General features: G+C 46.1%; 1 protein-coding gene across 1 annotated transcript in view; it reads right to left on the minus strand.

Moving 5' to 3' along the window:
- LOC139277970 (neurofilament heavy polypeptide-like) overlaps positions 1-21,284 on the minus strand; it is a 94,270-nt gene extending 72,986 nt beyond the window's left edge. The window contains exon 1 of the mRNA XM_070896610.1: positions 21,246-21,284. The gene's annotated coding sequence lies outside the window, so the exon portion shown is untranslated. The remainder of the gene's footprint in view (positions 1-21,245) is intronic.
- Positions 21,285-23,633: the final 2,349 nt, after the last annotated feature.

Raw genomic sequence — 23,633 nt, forward strand, 5'->3', positions numbered from 1 at the left:
TCTGTGGAACTGTCCCCCAGTGAGAGTCAGTGTCTGTGGAACTGTCCCCCAGTGAGAGTCAATGTCTGTGAAACTGTCCCCCAGTGAGAGTCAGTGCCTGTGGAACTGTACCCCAGTGAGAGTCAGTGTCTGTGGAACTGTCCCCCAGTGAGAGTCAGTGTCTGTGGAACTGTCCCCCAGTGAGAGTCAGTGTCTGTGGAACTGTACCCCAGTGAGAGTCAGTGTCTGTGGAACTGTCCCCCAGTGAGAGTCACTGTCTGTGGAACTGTCCCCCAGTGAGAGTCAGTGTCTGTGGAACTGTGCCCCAGTGAGAGTGAAGGCTTTTCAAGGAGGATGGTGGAAAAAGTAAATTTAAATGTGTTGGCCGGGTGTTCACTACACCGGGTACCCGACACTGGGGAACAACATGAAGACCGAACCCTTCAAGAATATATTTAAGATTTTATCGCGACCTGCCACAACAAAAATATTTCCCTGTCAATACAAAAACATCCAAATCATTACAATGGAGAAAATTACTGAACTTTAAAAGGGTTAATATGTTGCTTGTGCTTTTCTATATTGTTAAATCGCTGGCAGTTTTTACATATAAACAGAGCATCGGATCAGACATGCAGAAACTGGGTGAGAAACAGGCATCGCACGAACGAGTCAACCACAGATTAAAATAATTCTCACCCGCCTTCAAGGTAGACATTGTCCGTGGGACAGTAAGAGCGAGGAGAGTGGGCTCCCCTCACACAAACAAGCAGCTTCTCGCCTCTGGCTCTCACTCCAAGTGACAATCTTTCCCGTGTCGATTAGGAACTCTGACACATTTCTGTTAATTTCCCGAGCATGCTCAGAGAGTTTGAGACGAAGGCTTCTTCCTACCACTGGGCTATTTTTGGAATCGAGTTTGTCATTATTGTGCCGAGAGCTGCCGGTGAGGCCTGGGAATTGAGCAGAGTGACACAGCACTGCACCAGAGTGCTCCCCAGCACAAGTCAGGCAGCCCCGAGAAATACTCACAGTTTTGCCACAAAAGCTCGTCCCTCCTTGTGGTCCCTCAGGCTAATCCAAGGAGGAAAGACCTTCACAAGCAATAGCTCAATCCCTCATTAACCCTTTCCCTCTCACCAGAAAAAGATTCGTTGCATCTAGAGCGAGGTTTGTTGGGGGTGGATTATAAATATACACTGAACTGTGACTGACTCCAGCTCTCACTGTTAGACTCTACGGAAAGGGTCTGCTAACTCTACCAGTACAGGCTCTGAATCCCACTTAGACAGTGCAGAGTTTAACTGGTCCAGTAACTCTCAGTCTGTGGTCAGACCCTGGTTAAAGGGTCCAGTAACTCTCAGTCTGTGGTCAGACCCTGGTTAAAGGGTCCAGTAACTCTCAGTCTGTGGTCAGACCCTGGTTAAAGGGTCCAGTAACTCTCAGTCTGTGGTCAGACCCTGGTTAAAGGGTCCAGTAACTCCCGGTCTGTGGTCAGACCCTGGTTAAAGGGTCCAGTAACTCCCTGTCTGTGGTCAGACCCTGGTTAAAGGGTCCAGTAACTCTCAGTCTGTGGTCAGACCTTGGTTAAAGGGTCCAGTAACACTCAGTCTGTGGTCAGACCCTGGTTAAAGGGCCCAGTAACTCTCAGGCTGTGGTCAAATCCTGGTTAAAGGGTCCAGTAACTCCCGGTCTGTGGTTAGACCCTGGTTAAAGAGTCCAGTAACTCCCGGTCTGTGGTCAGACCCTGGTTAAAGGGTCCAGTAACTCCCGGTCTGTGGTCAGACCCTGGTTAAAGGGTCCAGTAACTCCTGGTCTGTGGTCAGACCCTGGTTAAAGGGTCCAGTAACTCCTGGTCTGTGATCAGACCCTGTTTGGACCTTATATTCAAGCATCAAATGGATTATAAATAAAAATATTAGGGTGGGATGGATTATAAATAAAAATATTAGGGTGGGAAAGTGGAGTTGAGGTCAAAGATCATTATTTAATGGCAGAGCAGGCTCGAAGGGATGTATGGCCTGTTTCTGCTCTTAATTCTTATGTTGTTAATGTTCTTATTGTTAGTGTGGCTCCATAAACCTTCACAGTCGAGTCTGATTGGGATAGGTTGCGACTGTGCCGTGAGATAGAGAATCTTCATCTGGTGATAGAGCACGGCAACCAACTAGTAATCGTTCTAGTTTGTACACTCTCCAAGGCCTTGACATTCTTCCTAAAGTATGGTGCCCAGAATTGAACACAATACTCCAGCTGAAGACTAACCAGTGATTTATAAAGGTTAGCATAACTGCTTTACTTTTGCACTCTATTCCTCTATTAATAAAACCAAAGATCCCATATGCTTTTTTAACAGCCTTCTCAACTTGCCCTGTGTCATGTATGTACATTCTGTTTGTAGCCACCAGATGACGTCATTGTTGGAGGCCATTGAGCAGCACGCACATGGTGCTGCTCGGGTATAAAAGGCCAGCCATTTTAAGAGTCAGGCACTTTGGACCTAAATAAAGCAGAGCCAAGGTTGCACCTTGCTTAGTTAAACAGTACTCAGTTTGAACCGTTATTGCATACATATGCAGTATAATGTAGATAAATGCGAGGTTATCCACTTTGGTAGTAAAAACAAGAAGGCAGAATATTATCTGAATGGTGGCAGATTAGTAAAAGGGAAGGTGCAACAAGACCTGGATGTCATGGTACATCAGTCATTGAAAGTTGGCATACAGGTACAGCAGGCGGTGAAGAAGGCAAATGGCCTTCAGAGCGAGGGGATTTGAGTATAGGAGCAGAGAAGTCTTGCTGCAGTTGTACAGGGCCTTGGTGAGGTCACACCTTGAATATTGTGTGCAGTTTTGGTCTCCTAATCTGAGGAAGGACATTCTTGCTATTGAGTGGGTGCAGTGAAGGTTCACCAGACTGATTCCCAGGATGACAGGACTGACATATGAAGAAAGACTGGATCAACTAGGCTTATATTCACTGGAATTTAGAATAATGAGAGGGGATCTCATACAAACATATAAAATTCTGACGGGATTGGACAGGTTAGATGCAGAAGAATGTTCCCGATGTTGGGGAAGTCCAGAACCAGGGGTAAGCCATTAAGGACAGAAATGAGGAGAAACTTCTTCACTCAGAGAGTTGTGAGCATGTGGAATTCTCTACCACAGAAAGTTGTTGAGGCCAGTTCGTTAGATATATTCAAAAGGGAGTTAGATGTGGCCCTTATGGCTAAAGGGATCAAGGGGTATGGAGAGAAAGCAGGAATGGGGTACTGAAGTTGCATGATCAGCCATGATCATATTGAATGGTGGTGCAGGCTCGAAGGGCCGAATGGCCTATCTCCTGCACCTTTTTTCTATGTTTCTACGTTTCTATAACATTTGGCGACGAGAATACAAGAACCTTTGTTTGCAAAATGAGCATGATTGGATTTTTAGAGAGATTTGTGGGGGGAGAAGATTGGGCAGACTTTGTGAGCTGTTTGAACCAGTACTTCGTGGCCAACAAAATGAAGGGGGTCGACGATGCAGATCGGCACCGGGACGTGTTCCTCATTGTGTGCGGTTCAAAGATCTACGGTCTGATAAAGAATCTACTCATGCCTAGTGATCCAACAGAGAAAACATACGAGGAGTTGTGTACACTGGTACGGGAGCACCTCAAGCCAGACGACAGCATCATCATCTCGAGATACAGGTTTTATACACACGTTCAATCGGAGGGTCAGTGCGCGGCGGAATTCGTTGCCAACCTGAGACGTCTAGCGGAACCATGCAAGTTCGGGACAGTGTTGGCAGACATGCTGTGGGACTTCTTTGTTATCAGTATCAACCACAGGGTGATCCTGCACAAACTTCTGGCGGTGGAGGAGTTGGATTTAAAAAGGGCCATCCAGATCGCTCAACCATGTATGACGACGGACAGGAGTCTAAAGCAAATAGCGGTGAAGAACCGAACCTCGGCAAGTACTGTAAATGCGATTGATTTGGCATTTGGCAGAGCGGCACATGGCAGGGCCTGTCCGGCTGCGTTCGTGAAACCTGTGGCTGCCCAAAGTCTGCCAGAGGGAATGTATCCGACTTCTCCGTGTTGGCGTTGTGGGGGAAATCATCGGCACCAGCAGTGCCAATTTAAGCAATATAGTTGCAAAGGCTGTCTGAGAGTGGGGCATCTCCAGCGCAAATGTCCACAGATGAGCAAGCGAGCTGTGACACACCACGTGGAGGATGAGAGTCAGACTAGCGCGGATCCAGATGCGCAATCCGAGATGCCAGAGGAGGAAGTATATGGACTGTACTCCTTCATAACTAAGAGTAAACCAATTTTGATTAATGTGAAGTTTAACGGGATACCAGTATCGATGGAACTGGACACAGGGGCGAGTCAATCGATCATGAACAAGAGAGCATTTTATAAGCTGTGGGATACTAAGACTGTGAGGCCCAGGCTGAGCCCTGTTAACACCAAGCTGCACACAGACACCAAAGAACTGATAAAGGTGATTGGCAGTGCACAAATTAATGTGTCATATAATGGTGCGGTTCATGAGTTACCGCTGTGGATTGTTCCAGGCAATGGCCCAACGCTGCTCGGCAGGAGCTGGTTGGAGAAAATCAGATGCGACTGGAACGACATAAAGGCGTTGTCATCGGGGGAAGATACATGTGCCCAAATATTGAGCAAGTTCCCCTCGCTGTTCGAACTGGGTATCGGCAACTTCACGGGAGCCAAGGTGCAGATCCACATGGACTCAGGTGCAAGACCCGTCCATCATAAAGCTCAGGCAGTACTGTATATGATGAGGGAGAAGGTCGAAATTGAACTGGACAGACTCCAGCGTGAAGGGATCATATCACCGGTCGAATTTAAAGAATGAGCCAGCTCCATTGTTCTTGTGCTGGCACAGTCAGAATCTGTGGAGACTACAAGGCTACGATCAACAGGGTTTCGAAGCAAGATCAGTACCCGTTACCAAAGGCTGATGACTTGTTTGCAACGTTAGCCAGAGGGAAGTCATTCACAAAACTGGAGTTGATGTCGGCCTATATGACACAGGAGTTGGTTGAGATGTTGAAGAGACTTACGTGCATTAACACGCACAAAGGACTGTTTATTTACCAGAGGTGCCCTTTCAGAATTCGCTCAGCTGCAGCAATATTCCAGAGGAATATGGAAAGTCTACTGAAGTCCGTTCCCAGAACCATCGTGTTCCAAGATGACATCCTGATCACCAGTCATGACTCCAAGGAACATCTGAACGACCTGGAAGAGGTTCTACTGCATTTGGATAGAGTGGGACTCAGACTGAAACGCTCGAAGTGCGTCTTCATGGCACCAGAGGTCGAATTCCTCAGGAGGAAAATCGCTGCTGATGACATCAGACCTACTGACGTGAAAACCAAGGCCATCAAGAATGCACCCAAGCCGCAGAATGTGACGGAGCTGCATTCGTTCATAGGTCTACTCAACTACTTTGGTAACTTCCTACCTAAATTGAGCAGCACCTTACTAGAACCACTGCACATGCTATTGAGAAAAGGCAACAACTGGGTGTGGCGCGCATTGTAAGATAGAGCTTTCGAGAAAGCCACCAATCTACTTTGCTCGAACAAGCTGCTGGTACATTATGATCCATGTAAACGTTTAGTTTTTGCTTGTGATGCATCGTCATATAGAATTGGTTGCGTACTCCAACAAGCCAATGAGTTGGGGAAACTTCAACCTGTTGCGTATGCATCCAAAAGTTTGTCTAAAGCGGAAAGAGCCTATAGCATGGTAGAAAAAGAAGCTTTAGCGTGTGTGTTCAGTGTTAAAAAGATGCATTAATACCTGTTCGGTCTGAGGTTCGAATTAGAGACTGATCACAAGCAAAGGTATCAATATCAACGCTTCATCCTGCATCCAAAGGTGGGCACTGACATTATCTGCCTATGATTATGTCATTCGACTCAGACCTGGCACAGAGAATTGTGCCGATGCTTTGAGCCGGTTGCCGATGCCCACACCAGAGGTGGAAAAGCCACAATCGGCGGATTTAATGTTAATCATGGATGTCTTTGAGAGTGAAGGAACCCCTTTCACGGCTCAACAAGTTAAGACCTGGACCAGCCAGGACCCGATGGTAAAGGTTGCATCCTCAAAGGGAATTGGTCTACCATACCTAAGCAAATGTGCAAGGAGGCCAAACCGTACATTCGTACGAACTGTCTATTCAAGCAGATGGCATATTGTGGGGCATGGCATTGTAATGCCCAAGAAAAGGAGAGAGAAATTCGTGCGTGAGTTACAGAGCACACATACGGGTATATTGATGATGAAGGCCATCGCCAGGTCCCATGTATGGTGGCCAGGAATTGATTCTGAGCTGGAAGCATGCATGCATCAGTGCAACACTTGCATGCAGCTCAGCAAAGCACCAGCAGAATCGCCGCTGAGTCTGTGGTCGTGGCCATCTAAACCTTGGTCCAGGATCCATGTAGATTTTGCAGGTCCCTTCCTGGCCAAGATGTTCTTAGTGGTGGTGGACGCTTATTCGAAGTGGATAGAATGCATAATCATGTCATCCAGCACGTCCACGGCAACCATAGAGAATCTCAATGTCATGTTCGCGACACATGGTCTGCCTGACATAGTGGTGAGCGACAATGGGTCGTGCTTCACCAGTCAGGAGTTTGTGAAACTTAATGGCATAAAACATGTAAGGTCAGCATCGTTCAAGCCTGCGTGCAACGTGCAAGCTGAACGTGCAGTACAAATTATCAAGCAAAGTATGAGGAGGGTAACCCAAGGGTCACTGCAGACCCGCTTGTCCTGCATATTGCTGAGTTACAGGACAAGACCCCACACACTCACAGGATTCTCGCCTGCTGAACTCATGATGAAAAGAGGTCTCAAGACCAAGCTATCTCTGGTACACCCAGATTTAAATAATTATGTTGAATACAGAAGACAAAGTCAACAAGGATACCACGATCATGCAACTGTGTCATGCGAGACTTCTGTTAATGATCCTGTATATATGTTGAACTATGGTCAGGGTCCCAAATGGATTGCTGGTACGATCATGGCCAAGGAGGGCAACAGAGTATTCATTATTAAGCTCAAGAATGGGCAAACTTACAGGAAACACATGGATCAGACAAAGCTGAGACACACAGACGAGCCAGAAAAGTCAGACGAAAAAACCATCGATGACCAGCCAACCTACCAGCAGTCTTCAGAGGACTCAAGGGTCATCAGTGAACCCGGAATTTCCATCACAGACCTGTTCAATAAAAATGGACTTGCAATTCCTGACATGGCCACTGCCACCCCCAACAAGTCAGTCATCCAGCCATCAGCCACAACAGACCCTGCACACTCACCCAAGGCCGGAATCGAACTGAGACAGTCAACCCGGGGGTGCAAAACACCGGACCATCTCAACCTGTGAAAGACTGGGATAAGATCTCAGAGGGGGAATTGTCATGTATGTACATTCTGTTTGTAGCCACCAGATGGCATCATAGAAACATAGAAAATAGGTGCAGGAGCAGGCCATTCAGCCCTTCGAGCCTGCACCACCATTCAATAAGATCATGGCTGATCATTCACCTCGGTACCCCTTTCCTGCTTTCTCTCCATAGCCCTTGATCCCTTCAGCCATAAGGGCCATATCTAACTCCCTCTTTAATATATCTAACGATCTGGCATTAACAACTCCCTGCAGTAGAGAATTCCACAGGTTAACAATTCTCTGATGAAGAAGTTTCTCCTCATCTCGGTCCTAAATGGCTTACCCCATATCCTTAGACTATGACCCCTGGTTCTGGATTTCCCCAACATCGGGAACATTCTTCCTGCATTTAACCTGTCCAGACCTGTCAGAATTTTATATGTTTCTATGAGATCCCCTCTCATTCTTCTAAACTCCAGTGAATACAGGCCCAGTCGATCCAGTCTCTCCTCATATGTCAGTTCTTGCATCCCGGGAAGCAATCTGGTGAACCTTCGCTGCACTCGCTCAATAGCAAGAACATCCTTCCTCAGATTAGGGACCAAAACTGAACACAATATTCCAGGTGAGGCCTCACCAAGGCCCTGTACAACTGCAGTAAGACCTCCCTGCTCCTATACTCAAATCCCCTAGCTATGAAGGCCAGCATGCCATTTGCCTTCTTCACCATCTGCTGTATCTGCATGCCAACTTTCAATGACTGATGTACCATGACACCCAAGTCTCATTGCACCTCCTCTTTTCCTAATCTGCCGCCATTCAGATAATAGTCTGCCTTCGTGTTTTTGCCACCAAAGTGGATAACCTCACATTTATCCACATTATACTGCATCTGCCATGCATTTGCCCACTCACCTAACCTGTCCAAGTCACCCTGCAGCTTCTTAGCATCCACCTCACAGCTCACACCACCACCCAGCTTAGTGTCATCTGCAAACTTGGAGATATTACACTCAATTCATTCATCTAAATCATTGATGTATATTGTAAATAGCTGAGGTCCCAGCACTGAGCCCTGCAGCACCCCAGTAGTCACTGCCTGTCGTTCTGAAAAGGATCCATTTATCCCGACTCTCTACTTCCTTTCTGCCAACCAGTTCTCTATCCACGTCAATACATTACCTCCAATACCATGTGCTTTAATTTTGCACACTAATCTCTTGTGTGGGACCTTGCCGAAAACTTTTTGAAAGTACAAATACACCACATCCACTGGTTCTCCCTTGTCCACTCTACTAGTTACATCCTCAAAAAATTCTAGAAGATTTGTCAAGCATGATTTCCCTTTCATAAATCCGTGCTGACTTGGACCGATCCTGTCACTGCTTTCCAAATGCGCTGCTATTACGTCTTTAATAATTGATTCCAACATTTTGTTCCATTTCCCTGCTCTTTCCTCATAGCCCTGAAAATGTTTCCCCTTTAATTATTTATCCAATTCTCTTTTGAAAGTTATTATTGAATCCGTTTCCAACACCCTTTCAGGCAGTGCTTTCCAGATCATAACAACTCGCTGCATTAAAAAAAATTCTCATCTCTCCTCTGGTTCTTTTGACAATTACTTTAAATCTGTGTCCTCTGGTTGCCGACCATTCTGCCAGTGGAAAGTTTCTCCCTCTCTACTCTGTCAAAATCCCTCGTATTTTGAACACCTCTATCAAATCTCCCCTTAACCTTCTCTGCTCTAGTCTCTCTGAAGTCCTGTATTCCTGGTATCATTCTAGTAAATCTCCTCTGTACCCTATCCAAGGCCATAACATCCTTCCTAAATTGTGGTGCCCAGAATTGACCACAATACTCCACCTGGGGCCTAGCCAGTGATTTATAAAGGTTTAGCATAACTTTTTTGCTTTTGTACGCATGTCTCTATTTATTTTTATTGATTTGTGGGGTCTTACTGGTTGGGGGGGGGGGGGGGGGTGGGGGGGTGAGGTCATACTGTGGGGTATTACTCTGGAGTATTACTGAGGGGTATTAGTGTGGCATGGTCCTGCAAGATAGCACTGCAGAGTAGAATGCCAGTTTCACTTGTACAAGCTACCTGTTGTAATTGGCAATGAATCAACTTGCGGGTGAGAGATCCTCATCAGCCTAACCAGCGACTCCCACTCAAACACGGATGTTGAACAAAGCTAGTTTGTGGGCATAACAGGTGGGAGTGTTAACTCATCCAACTGGAGACACACGTGAGGTGTCACTTGGTCCAGCAAAACAACCATTGCACAAATATAATAGAAAATCAGTTGCAATATGAAGACCTGTATAGCAACCACTCCGTGCCATGGAAACAAGCATAGCAACATGGTGAATCATACTGTGCTCCATACATCCATTCCAGAATCACATCCAAATCCTGAGCTCCAAATATGCGACTGAGTTCCCAGTCACTCATTCCATAATTGGACTGACACCAGAATATGTGTGCAAGAGAGGCAGAGATAGATTGGGGCAGAGAGAGAGAGAAAATACAGACTGAGATGTGGACAGAGAAAGAATGAGAGGGATTGGAGCAGAGAGAGAGAATGAGGATAGAGTAAGAAAGATGGGGCAGAGAGAGATTGTGGCAGAGACTGAGAGACTAGGGCAAAGAGCGATTGGGGCAAAGAGAGAGGGAATAGGGCAGAGATGGAGGGAAAGGGGCAAGGAGAGTGAAATTGGGGCAGAGAGAAAGAATGATGGGGAGAGAGAGAGAAAAATAAGGACAGAGATGGGGACAGAGAGAAAGAATGAGAGAGAGATTGGGGCAGAGAGAATGTGAGGAGAGAATGGGGACAGAACGCGAGAGATGGGGCAGAGAGAGAGATTGGGGCAAAGAGAATGGGGCAGAGAGAAAGGGGTGGGAACACAGAGAAATTAGGGCAGAGAGAGAAATTGTGGCAGAGACAGATTAAGAAAAACAGAGAGGGAGAAAGAGATAGAGAAACAGAGATGGAAAGAGAGAGACTGAGAGACAGAGAATTGTAAACTGAAAATTTGGCAAAAACAAAATCAGAAATCTCCCCATATAAACAGATGCAGACTGACAGATGCAATTTAGAGCCAAGTTCATTTCTGCTCTTACCAGCACAGGTTGACACTGATCACATTGAAGACTGGCCAGTCCAGACTGATGTTTAACACTTGATTAAAAATGACTGCCAGTCTGACTCACAGGTCTCCTTCCTTGTGCAGGGGCTCTGTAACCAAGCTCAGAATTCAGGAGCAGTAGAGAGCAGGACATGTTCTGAGTGACACTGTGGCATGTACTGATGACTGCATAGGTTCATTTACTGCTCCCAGCTGGTGTCCCAGTGTATGGGGTCTCTGTGGGAGTGAGTGTAGCTGACGTTTAGAGCCTAGTTAATGAAGGGATTGTGGAGGAAGATGTTAGTGCTTGTTTTCGATAGGCACTGTCCGTTCACTTACACATCAATGAGTTACTTTATTCTGGGGAGTGCTGAAAGATCCTGTGTGAATCACTCGGAGCTCAGCTCCCACGGATGAGATACCATGTGCCTGAAATCAATCCCCAGTAGCTGGATCAGAGATCTACACAACTTTTTCTTCTCATTTTTATTTTTTCAAGCTCATTTCTCCTCCATTCCTCGCCTATGGGGAGCGTGCGGTGCAGTAGGATTAGTTTTGGATTGATTCAGCTAAGAGCCAGAAAAAACATGAGGGGCTGAATGGACGCCTTCTGTGCTGTAGACATTCATTGTTCTAATTCTCTCAGGTCTGAACAGAGATCGCAGAGTATTCACATGGTTCTGCACAATGTTAGAATCACTGAATATTTACCCGTCTAATATGCAATCTCTCAACCTTTAGGAAGATATGACGGTAATTACAACCCTGACACGCAGTGTGGTGCGGCATCGTAAGTACATGCTTTGTACTCAAACTCAAAGTATAGGCACTTTCTGTCCAATACTGAGCTATACCTTTTGTCACCGGTACAATTTCGGTCACTCACAGTTAACAAAAGCAACTAGTGCAATTCACAGTTACGCACAAAACCCCAGTTTCACTGGGAGGTTTACAGACCCATCACAGCGAACAACATTCCAGGAATTGGATAGTAAGTCAGAAACTATCCTTTTACCTCTATGCTGTAACTGCCCTGGGAGTGTTTGATGTGACACTGCAAATAGAAACATAGAAACGTATGTTGGAGATGGTCATGGAGGTTTACTCTGTGTCTAACTTATGCTGTACCTGTCTTGGGAGTGTTTGATGGGGCAGTGTGGAGGGAGTTTTACTCTGCATCTATCCCGTGCTGTACCTGCCCTGGGAGTGTTTAAACAGATAGTGTATAGGGAGCTTTACTCTGTATCTAACCCATGCTGTACCTGCCTTGTGAGTGTTTGATGGGAGTATCACTGGGGTCAGTTCATCTGTATAGTTTGTTGTATGAGGAATGTTGGGAGAACTCGGACTGCTGAGAATGTGGAACTTGCTGTCATGAGTAGTTTCTTTATTATTATTCGTTCCTGGGATGTGGGAGTCATCCGGGCATCCACTCATCTAGGCAAGTGGAGAGTATTCCATCACACTCCTAATTTGTACCTTGCAGATGGCGGAAAGGCTTTGGGGAGTCAGGAGGTGAGACACTCACCACAGAATACCCAGCTTCTGACCTGCTCTTGTAGCGAAGGTAGTTATGTGGCCGGTCCAATTACATTTCTGGTCAATGGTGGCTTCAAGGATGTTGATGATGGGGGATTCGCTAATGGTAATGCCGTTGAATGTCATGGGGCTGTGGTTAGATTCTCGCTTGTTGGCGATGGTCATTGCCTGATACTTGCCTGGCGAGAATGTTACTTGCCACTTATCAGCCCAAGCCTGAATGTCACCCAGGTCTGGCTGCATGCGGGCACGAACTGCTTCATTTTCAGAGGAATTGCAAATGGAACTGAACATTGTGCAATCATCAGCGAACATTCCTACTTCTGATCTTATGATGGAGGGAAGGTCATTGATGAAGCAGCTGGAGATGGTTGGGCCTAAGACACTGCCCTGAGGAATCCCTGCTGCGATATACTGGGGCTCAGAGAATTGGCCTTGCAACAACTACAAGCATCTTCCTTTGTGCTAAGTAAGAATCCAGCCAGTGAAGAGTTTTTTCCAATTTCCATTGACTTCAATTTTACTAGGACTCCTTGGTGCCACATTCGTTCAAATGCTGTCTTGACGTCAAGGGCAGACACTCTCCCCTCACATCTGGAATTTAGCTCTTTTGTCCATGTTTGGACCAAGACTGTAATGAGGTCTGGAGCTGGGTGGTCCTGGCAGAACCCAAGCTGAGCATCGGTGAGCAGGTTATTGGTAAGTGCTGCTTGATAGCACTTCCATCACTTTGCTGATGATTGAGAGTAGGCTGATTGTGTGGTAATTGGCCGGATTGGATTTGTCCTGCTTTTTGTGGACAGGACATATCTGGGCAGTTTTCCACATTGTCGGGCAGATGCCAGTGTTGCAGCTTTATTGGAATAACTTGGCTAGAGGTGCAGCAAGTTCTGGAGCACAAGTCTTCAGCACGACAGCCGGGATGTTGTCAGGTCCCATAGCCTTTGCTGCATCCAGTGCACTCAGCCATTTGTTGATATCATGTGGAGTGAATTGAATTGTCTGAAGACTGGCTTCTGTGATGGTAGAGGAGGCCAATATGGATCATCCACTCGGCACTACTGGCTGAAGATGTTTGCAAATACTGCAGCCTTGTCTTTTGCACTCGCGTGCTGGGCTCTGCCATCATTGGGGATGGAGATGTTCATGGAGCACCCTCCACCCGTTAGTTGTTTAATTGGCCACCACCATTCACGACTGGATGTGACAGGACTGCATTGCGTTGATCTAATCCATTGATTGTTGGATTGCTTAGCCCTGTCTATAGCATACTGCTTCTGCTGTTTAGCATGCATGTAGTCCTGAGTTGCAGCTTTCCCAGGTTGGCACCTCATTTTTAGGTACGCCTGATGCTGCTCCTGGCATGCTCTTCTACATTCCTTATTGAACCAGGGTTGGTCCCCTGGCTTGATGGTAATGGTAGAGTGAGGGATATGCCAGGCCATGAGGTTACAGATTGTGGAATACATTTCTGCTGCTGCTGATGGCCCACAGATGCCCAGTTTTGAGCTGTTACATCTGATCTGAATCTATCCCATTTAGCACAGTGGTAGTGCCACACAGCACGATAGAGGGTGTCCTCAGTGTGAAAGACAGGATTTCGTCACCACGAGGGCTGTGCGGTGGTCAATGCGACCAATACTGTCATGGACAGATGATCTGTGACAGATAGATTGGCGAGGACAAAGTCAAGAAGGTTCTCTCACCACCTGCCGCAGGCCCTGTCTGGCAGCTATGTCCTTCAGGACGTGGCCAGCTCAATCAGTATTGGTGCTACCGAGCCACTCTTGGCCTTAAGTCCCTACCCAGAGCAAATTCTTGCCTTTGCTACCTTCAGTACTTCTTCCAAGTGGTGTTCAACATGGAGAAATACTGATTCATCAGCCGAGGGAGGGCAGTAGGTGGTAATCATAGGGCGGTAATCAGCAGGCGGTTTCGATGAGACTTTCACGGGGTCTGGAGTCAATGTTGAGGACTCCCAGGGCCACTGCCTCCTGTATATCACTATGCCCCCACCTCTGGTGGTTCTGTCCTGCCGGTGGGACAGAGCATTCTCTGGGATGGTAATGGAGGAATCTGGGACATTGACTGAAAGGTATAATTCTGTATAATTATGTCAGGCTGTTGCTTGACTAGTCTGTAGGGCAACTCTCCCAAATGTTTGGGAGAAGGACTTTGCAGGGTCGACTGGGCTGGATGTGCCTTTGCCATGTCCGAAGGCGGTGCCAAGGTCTATGCTGGGTGGTCCATCTGGTTTTATTCTTATTATTGTTTTTCGTCATGGTTTGCACAACTGAGTGGCTTTCTAGGGCAGTTAAGAGTCAACCAAATTGATGTAGGTCTAGAGTCACATGGAGGCCAGATTAGGAAAGGATGGCAGATTTCCTTCCCTAAAGGACATTAGTGAACCATATGGGTTTTTAATGACAATCCGGTAGTTTGATGATCACTATTACTGATACTAGCTTTTTTAAATCCAGATTTATTTAATTACCTGAATTTAAATTCCCAAGCTGCCGTGGTGGGATATGAACTCATGTCTCTGAATCATTAATCCAACGCTCTGGATTACTAGTCCAGTAACACAACCACGATGCTACTGTGCCCCCAAAGCAATAGCATAGATGCATTCAAAGAAAAGCTGGATAAGTACACAAGGGAGAAAGGAATAGAAGGATATGCTAATAGGGTGAGATGAAGTATAGTGGGAGGAAGCTTGTGGCAGACCACTTGGTTTAAATGGCCTGTCTCTGCTCTATACATTCTATGTAATTCTATGTACATATACCTATCTATATACATGGTGCCTTTCATGTCTTCTGGGCATCTCAGCACGAAGGAAGAAACAAACAAACGTGATGGAAAAAGAACTGAAAACGTGGAAGGAGAGAAAGTGAGAGAGAGTAAAACAGAAGTGAAGGAGAGAACAGGAATGACAGAGAGAGAGAATGGAAATGACAAAGAACATAACATAAGAATTAGGAACAGGAGTAGGCCATCTAGCCCCTCGAGCCTGCTCCGCCAGTCAAAAAGATCATGGCTGATCTGGCCGTGCAACAGAAGCGACAGAGATCGGAGGTAATGGAGAGAATGGAAGTGAAGGAGAGAACAGAAGTGAAGGATCTCTGAAGTGAAAGAGGATAGAACGGAAGTGATGGAGAGAGAAAGGAAGTATTTAATCTTATGCCCAGTTGTAGATTTTACTGAGTTTCCTTTGGAGGTTGCCGACTGCTTTATCCATCTCAACACAGAATCGCTATTTTAGTATCATAGTAATCTAGAAGGGTGAGCTTTAGTGGGCCAAATGGCCTTTTCTCATTCCTTCTGATCCTGTGAATTCCAACACTCCAAGCCCAGGAACATCAGCTCTGACCAAGATCAGCTAACTCGGGAGCCAGGGAACTCAAACCTGGTCTGTGTAATTCGGTGTTACATCAGGCAGTGCAATTTCCCACTTAGCAGTCGGGGGAGTTTGATGCCAGCAGTGGTTGATAGTAACGGAAAGTGTTCCATTCCCTAGCACAAACATAAGCACAAAGAAAATCTCCCCAGAAATTAAAAAAACTGTAGCGTTAATGGACTCTCGGCATCAGTCACCCTGACCTGTGAAGTGCCAGGCTCCTTTAAAACACACACATTAGCTGTGATTGCAGAAAGCCAATGGGATGTCGACACTCTATAATGACAGGATTGATGGGGTGAGTGTCTCAGAGAGTCTGATAATGCAGCTTAATTATCCTGAAGTGTATAGCGAGGTATAGAGTAGGAAGATGTGTGCGTTAGTCACAGCAGGTATGACTCACCACAATTAACAGCAAGGTGATGTCCTTTAGGCTGAATCGTGACAAACTGAAGTGGTTACCAAGTGCTCGGTATTCCTGAATGTGGATATTTATAGACTGCCTGAAACATCCACACAACACACACTTCGGGGTCGATTTAATTAGCCACTCATCACATACCACCACACACATTTATCAATACTAAACAACGCCTTGTATAACACAACTTTAATACACTGATCATATTCAAATAAAGAATTGAGAAGGGTTTTGGTCCATTGGGATTTGGCACAATGGGAGTGAATGGGAAGGGGTTTGATCCATTGAGATTTTATACAATGAATGGGAAGAGATTTGGTCCATTAGGATTCTATATATGCTTCTCATCTGCCTGTTTCTTGCTATCTGTATGGTGCTATGCATAGAATTAACACACAGCTCAGTATCACATTGCTATGGCCTCCAGGATGCAGTCATAGGCTCATCTATACCATGTCTGGGTGACTATTAGTAGCAACTCTTTCAATCTTGGATAACTGAACACGCAACAAGGAGAAAGTCAATATCGAAACATCTCTCCCACCTTCAAAACAATTAACTGTGTGAGAGCAAGGGTCAGCAAGGACTAAGTCTGTCCAGAGTTCCAGATCATCATCTCTGACCAGTAAGTTGCCCTACCCTAGCAAGCACTCCACTCGCTCAACAAGAATATTCAATCAGGAGAAATTCACAGTAAGACAGCAGTAGGTCAGTGAATAACCTTTACCCTTGTACTTTGATCTTCGTAAACTGTAAATACTTTGTTGGAGGTGGGTCCATGGTGCAGAAGTGTAGAATGTGTAAACATCATCTAGCCCATTAAGCCAGCTTCTGCAACCTCTGTACAATCTGCACTCACTGATCTTCGATCCCAAGCGAGGTGACTTACCACAAATTAATCTTTAAAGCTTCTCCCTGACCCCCAAAACTCCAATAGCTAAACCCAATATCACAGCCTAAGGTCATCACCCTGAACACCAGGCCAATTCCTCCTTGCCTCCTCTGACCGTCCTCACCAAATGGAAACAATTCATGAAGTATTCCATGTCCACAATGGAGGCATGTTGGGACAGGGAATGTCCAACCTGAGGGAGTGGGTGTGGGAGAGTGGGAAAGTGATAAAGCGGAGAGCCACAGCAAGCTCTGGGTTACATTTTCAGACTGAGTAGACATGTTCAAAGTGATCACCTCATCTGCTCTGGGCTTCGGCAATAGAGACCACCATACCATGAGCAGTGAATACAGCATGCTAGAGGAAGTAAAGAAATAAAAAACTTACATAACCTCAAGATGTCCCAAAGCACTTTAAAGCTAATGAAGTACTTTTTGGAGTGTCGTCACAGTTGTAATGTAGAAACAGGTCAATTACTGTCTGACATAGGAGTGTTTTGGATCCTGGGTGACTGTGTGGGAAGAGGTGGATGGACAGGTGTTGCATGCCCCATGTCTCCAAGATGAAGGTACAGAGCTAATGCACTGTGCTCGCCCCGAGAAGGAATGTACCGCAGGTGTGAGTCGGTGTGGTTGCTGAGAGTGAGCACAGATACGAGAGTGCTGCTGATACAAGAGTGAGGCTTTCACTGCTTCCTTATTGGTTAGGCTGAGAGTGAGGGATACACATTTACCAGTGGCATGCAGGTCAGGGAGGGGATGAGGGCCACAGACTGGCACTGGACATTTTCGTTTTTTATAATTGTTCACGGGATGCAAGGCCAGCTTTTATTGCCCATTCCTAATTGCCCTCGAGAAGATGCTGGTGAGCCGCCTTCTTGAACCGCTGCAGTCCATGTGGTGAAGGTAATCTCACAGTACTGTTAGGGAGGGAGTTCCAGGATTTTGACTCAGCGATGACGAAGGAATAGCGATATATTTCCAAGTCAGGATGGTGTGCGACTTGGAGGGAACTTGCAGGTGGTGTTCCCATGCACCTGCTGCCCATCCATCTAGGTGCTGGAGGTCGCGGGTTTGGGAGGTGCTGTTAAAGAAGTCTTGGTGAGTTGCTGCAGTGCATCTTGTAGATGGTACACACTGTAGCCACAGTGCACTGATGGTGGAGGGAGTGAATGTTTAAGGTGGTGGATGGGGTGCCAATCAAGTGGGCTGCTTTGTTCTGGATGATGTTGTATTTCTTGTTGTTGGAGCTGCACTCATTCAGGCAAGTATTCCATCACACTCCTGACTTGTGTCTTATAGATGGTAGAAAAGCTTTTGGGAGTCAGGAGGTGAGACGCTCACTGCAGAGTACCCAGCCTCTGACCTGCTCTTGTAGCCACAGTATTTATGTTTTTGGTAAGTTTCTGACCTCCCCCCAGGATGTTGATGGTGGGGGATTCTGCGATGGTAATACCGTTGAATGACTAAGGGAGGTGGCTAGACACTCTCTTCTCGGAGGTGGTAATATGCCGGTTAGGAGAGTCACAGACTGGCACTGGACAGCAGGAGGTAATCACATGTGGGAAATAAAGGAACGTGAAGGGGTTGACGCTGCACAATGGAGCCTACATTGGAGATGCAATTCAGAAGTTGAGAAGACTGAATAATAATTATGTTGCAAGTATGGCAAACTTAACACTCACACCTTAAAGATAATACACAGGGGTGACGGGATTAGTATGAACATAGGAAGTCCCCATACTATATGAAAAAACTCTTGGTGTATTACTAGCAGATCGCCCACGGCATTGCTCAAGAGTGAATCACAGGATGTGTTAGGACATGTTGTCTGAAGTGTAGCAGTAAAGTGTGACAGGAAGTGCACAAAATGTACGAAAATACTATTATATATGGATGCATATACTGTAACTAGATATACTATATATATTGGATATGCATAGATACACCATATATATTAGCTATGTATGGATGTATAATACTAGAGATATTAGATATGTATTGGTGTATATACTAGAAATAGTAGATATGAATAGATACATATACATGTTGCAGATGTGATGGGCCGAAAGGCCTCATTCTGTGCTATAAAACCCAATGCTGTTGCTGCTCGCGGAGACAAACTTTGCGTCTTCTTTCTCTCTCATGGTTGCAGATTCCAAGCTCCAATCAAGCATTGCATCCATACCACTGAACATATTGTTTCCATGGTTACTAAGAGCTGAAGCTTATAAATACTGACACAATTACAGTTAAAAAAAGGAAGAATTCCCAGACATACATCACACAATTTAACTCCTTGAGGATAATACCAGTCCTATAAAAAAAAGCAAATAGTTCAATCTATTTCCATTAAGTCGGCCATTCAGCCAGTGATTGAATCCCAATAAACCGACAGAAAACACTGACCACCAGGAATGGGTTGGACAGCTGGCCTGTGCATTGACTTAGGAACAGGATTAGGCCATTCAGCCCTCGAGCCTGTTCCGCCATTCAATTAGATCATGCTGATCTGTATCTTAACTCCATCTATCCGTCTTGGTTCTGTAAACCTTAATAACCTTGCCTAACAAAAATCTATCAATCTCAGTTTGAAATTTTCAATTGCTCCCCCCCCCCCCCCCGCCCCCGACCCCCAGCCTTAATAGCTTTTCGGAAGAGAGCTCCAGATTTCCACGATCCTTTGTGTGAATAAGTGCTTTCTGATATCATTTCTGAATAGCCTAGCTCTAATTTTAAAATGTTGTCCCCTTGTTCTGGACTCTTGCACCAGAGGAAATAGTTTCTATCTACCCTCTCGATTCCTTTAATCATCGTAAACACCTGAATTAGATCACCCTTAATCTTCGATATTCAAGGGAATACAAGCCAAGTTTATGGAACCTGTCCTCATAATTTAATGCTTTCACCGGTATCATTCTGCACTCCACGCCTCCAAGGCTTGTTCCTGAGGTGTGATGCACAGAACTGAATGCAGTACTCCAGATGAGGTTTGACCATAGCTTTCTACAGCTGTAAAATAACTGATACCCCTTTATATTCCAGTCTTCTTGAGATAAAAGCCAATATTACATTCGCCTTTTTAATTTTTTTTGTACCTGTCCACTATCTTTTAGGTCGGGGCCATAAAAGGAGCAGAGGTCCGGCAGCCCGGGAGCAGCGTGGAGGCATACTACTTCAGGGAGCAGTGCGAGCTAGTGCAGGAGGGTGACAGCAGCGAAAAGTGACATCATCAAGGTCCAGGTTGGTGATTGGAGCGTGGGCAGATACAGCTTGAGTAGCGAGAGACTGTGGAGGGATGTGATGGGGCCCAGGAAAGGCGCGAATTCAGGGCCAGGGGCAATATGTGTGCGCACTAGGTCCGTGCAGCAGAGCTGGTTTCCAGTCGTCTTGGATAACCCTTGCCACTGGAACAAGACCTAGCTCTGTCAAGCCCGTGTGGGGGCTGGTGTGCAACGGCCACCACACGTTAAAAAAATCCACGCACAGGCATCTTCCACCCTTCAATATGCAGTTCAGGACCTGGGATATTAGATCCTTCATTGAAACACCTGTGAACTCATCCTTTTTTGGCATGGAAGCAAGTCATCCCCATTTCGAAGGACTGCCTATGATGATGGAGTGATTTCTGAACTTGGACTCCTAAATCTCTCTGCTCCTCCACAGTTCCTCGCTTCTCACCATTTAGAAAGTACTCCTATCTATCTTTCTTGGGTCCAAAGTGGATGACTTTGCAGTTCCCCATATTGAACTCCATCTGGCACAGTTTTGTCCACTCACTGAATCTATCAATGTCCCTTTGCAACTTCCTGCTCCCATCAGCACTATTTACTGTCTCTCCTAACTTAATGTCATCTGCAAACTTGAATATACAGCTCTCCATTCCTTCATCAAAGTCATTAATAAATATGGTGCAAAGCTGTGACCCCAGTAAAGATCCCTGGGAGAGACCACTGGTCACATCCTGTCAATTTGTGTACCTACCCTTTATCCCCACTCTCTCCCTCCTACCACCTAACCAATTTCCAACCCATGTCACAAGGCAGCCTCCAATTCTGTGCACTTTCATTTTTGCCAATAATCTCTTGTGTGGAACCTTATCGAATGCCTTCTGGACATCCATAGTGACAACATCCATTGACACTCCCATATCTACCTGATTATTGACCGACTTAAAATATTTGACTAGTTTCATTAGACATGACTTGCCCTTCACAAATCCATGCTGGCTCTCTGATCAGCTCATATATGTTCAAATGCTCAGTCACTCTGTCCCTGATGACAGATTTGAATAGCTTCCCAATAACTGATGTTAAACTGACAGGCTTGTAGTTACCTGGTTTCGCTCTACCACCCTTCCTAAAATTAGTAAATTTCCAGTCTGAACTGCACAATTCCCGAATCAGAAGAGCTTTGAAAGATTATGACCATCGTTTCTGCAATTTCCTCACCTGTTTTTAATACCCTGTGGTGGACATAATGCGACCCTGGAGATTTATCTATCGCAAGTCCCATTGTTTGCTCCATTACCATTTTCTTTAGCTAATATTGAATCCAGGACGTTTGTCCCAATGATTTTTTAGTTCCTCTTCTATCTTCTATCACTGGTATTTTATTATCTGTGAAAATGGATATAAAGTACTTGTTTAATAATCTGCCATTACCTTGTTGTCTATAACAGCATCCCCTGCGCCTGTCTTTAATGGGCCTACATCCGTGAGCCACTCTTACTCTTAATATATTTATAAAAACTTTTATTGTTAGCTTTTATATTACTTGCAAGTATTTTTCATCTTCCCTTTTAGCTTTTAATATTTTCTTCATGCCCATTGTTGCTCTCTGTATCTTTCCCAGTCTGCTGAATGACCCCTTCTCTTGGCAATTCTGTCAGTCACTTCCTTTAGCTTTATACGGCATCTTACCTCACAGGTTGACCATGGTTGCTTGACTACAAGTGGAACTTTTGCACTTTAGGGGTATGTATTTATATTGTATCACACTAAAGACATCTTTGAATATCTCCACTGTTTGCCTGTTAACAGCCACGTGTTCAGCTAACGTCTCAAGCCATTGAGTAAACTTTTCCTCCCCATGTAACTCTAGTCCTATCTCTGTGGCACAGCGCACTAACCTAACACCTGGGCTATGCTTTCTACATGTTTAAGAAAGATGTACTTAAACATGAAGTTGGTGACGCATTTAGTTCCTCTGTTCAATGTCTCTGAACATCATATCAATCAATCTGGTGCAATCCTCACGACCCAACTGTTTGAGACCCTGATATAATGTCTCAATCGTCACTAGGTTCTTCTCCAACACTAGTAAAGAGGGAGAACTGTGAGTGTTCTCAGCCACAGCTGACAAGGCTGCAATGTCATGACTGGTGCAGTCTGTTAGCTGCTCCATTAACCCTTTCCATTGCGGACCGAGAGGAGGTGATGGGTCCAAATAGCTGTAAAGATCTTCCAAGGTCCCGTGCAACGACCATCGCACACTGGCCTTCCACTGCAGACACACGAGAATCGTGGCATCATAACCTGCCATTAACACATCACAGGGGCGCTCCTCAATAGCCAGGAGCTTGGTGCAAAGTGTTAGCCCAGCCCGTTCTGCTTGCAGGATCTGTTCCAGCGTGTAGGCTATTGGGTCTGAATTGGAACCGCCCACCTTGTTACATAAATGCCTGCGGCTGGAGTAGAATCTGCCCCACTCAGTCAACATTGGTCTCTCGAAACAGCTTCTCTACGTGGTCAGAGATTCCTTCGAGCATCTCTAAGCACTTTGACCAAATGTCCAAAGCTGGGCTGTTGAGGTTGGGAGGCCTGTGCCCTCGGACAGTAATACAGAGAGAGGACATCACTGCGTGCTTGCACTAGGGCCTCTGCCCCATCAATGCATTTAATCCCATCCTTCCAAATGACAAACCGCTCATGCTGCTGCCTGTGAGCTGCTCCGCTCTCCCTCACAGTCCAGGCCTCCCTTGTGAAATGCCTTATCAAGTGCAGTTGAAGTCTCAGGAAGAAAGCCTGGGAGAAAAGGCCGAGCAGACTGCGTCACCTGTACACCACCCCTCGGTACAGAGGGAAACAATCCTCCCTCACCCTCGCCTCACTGGGTTTCTCTTTCCTAAGCCAGGCTGAGACAATAAACTGACCAGAGCCAGCATTAAAAGCCAGCTCCAGCTTCACAAGGAGATCCACAACCAAATGGGAGCACTTGTCTTGCTCCAGGTGCAGCTCCGACTCCAGTTCTTCCTGGCTCCATATTTCTTTACTGTTGCACACTGGGGAGAAGATATAACGCCCGAATTTTCCAAAGATGTCCTGACAAAGACACGGCAAATCCAGGACAACAAGCCCTTTATCCGACAGAGGATCCGGCCCCAACAAGTGGGAAATACAACTGGTGGACAGAGCAAAGGGAACAAGTTACACTTTAATCTGAGCCTGGTTAGATCTGTGATTAGACTGCTCCTCATTCAGAGCCTATCCCTCTGATACACTGACCGCCCCCCCCGATATACTGAACCCCCCCCCCGTTATACCGAACCCCCCCCCGATATACCGAACCCCGCCCGATATACCGACCCCCCCCCCGATAGACCGAACCCCCTCCCCCCGATATAACGAACCCCCCCCGATACACTGCCCCCCCCGATAGACCGAACCCCCCCCGATATACTGAACCCCCCCTTATACCGACCCACCCCGATACGCTGACCCCCCCGATATACCGACCCCCCCCCCGATAGACCGAACCCCCTCCCCCCGATATACCGAGCCCCCCCAATACACTAACCCCGCCTCCCCCCGATATACCGAACCCCCCCCGATACACTA

This window comes from Pristiophorus japonicus, chromosome 13 (genome assembly GCF_044704955.1).
Source record: "Pristiophorus japonicus isolate sPriJap1 chromosome 13, sPriJap1.hap1, whole genome shotgun sequence".
Classification (NCBI taxonomy): Eukaryota; Metazoa; Chordata; class Chondrichthyes; family Pristiophoridae; genus Pristiophorus; species Pristiophorus japonicus.